At 40.6% G+C, this 785-nt stretch overlaps 1 protein-coding gene across 3 annotated transcripts in view; it reads right to left on the bottom strand.

Moving 5' to 3' along the window:
- LOC107722860 (DNA polymerase beta-like) overlaps nucleotides 1–785 on the bottom strand; it is a 10697-nt gene that overhangs the window by 1292 nt on the left and 8620 nt on the right. The gene's annotated exons all lie outside the window — the stretch shown is intronic.

The following is a 785-nucleotide window of genomic DNA, read 5'->3' as shown; positions in this document are numbered from 1 at the left end:
GTTTTTTTGCCTCTTACTCCGATTTCGCACGGCATGTAAACGCAATAACCCGCTTGCTGTCGGCTTATTGAAGTGTGCATGTGTGATACGTGACAGGAACGCATCGTTAGTGCAGATTTAAGCGCATCTAGACCGAGAAAACGTCTTGCAGTAAAGAAAGAAGGAAATATATCACAAAAGCAGACTTTTTCATGACTCAGAAAATGATAAAAATTTGTTCTCATCTCGTGCAGCAGAAGTAGAAGTGGTTCAGTCACAATGCTGCATTTATAACTGCATGAGAGGATATGAGCTGTAAGTTTCCCAACATGTTGCAAGCTTAATTTAAAATGATTATTTTGACGTCACTACAGGGAAATAACCTGATTTATTAATGAAGTCATGTAAACGCAGCTTACTTGCGTTGTCAGGTTACTGATGTGCATGTAAACGGGGAAAACTGGTTATTTTAATAAACTGATATTTGTGAGTTATCAGCTTACTGGTGTGCATGTAAACGTGCTAATTGACTGTCAAAAGGAGGGATTTGAAATCTTTGGAGCAGTATCCCCAAGCACCTTTTTTGTGAGGTTTAACATGATCATCCCATCCTCAGCTCCAGTAGAGCGTTTATTTTCCTTTGCTGGACTGATCAACCGGCCCCATCGACGATGCCTAAATGCTACACTTTTTGAAAAACTTGTTGTGCTTAAAGGCATCAGTAGCTAAAGAGACCTCTGCAATGTAGTCCACAGGCTACACACACACTCATTCAATACACTCCCTCACACACACACACACACACA

Source organism: Sinocyclocheilus rhinocerous, unplaced genomic scaffold, assembly GCF_001515625.1.
Source record: "Sinocyclocheilus rhinocerous isolate Xijiao unplaced genomic scaffold, SAMN03320098_v1.1 scaffold1596, whole genome shotgun sequence".
Taxonomy (NCBI): domain Eukaryota; kingdom Metazoa; phylum Chordata; class Actinopteri; order Cypriniformes; family Cyprinidae; genus Sinocyclocheilus; species Sinocyclocheilus rhinocerous.
This window is presented reverse-complemented; position numbering and strand designations above follow the sequence as displayed.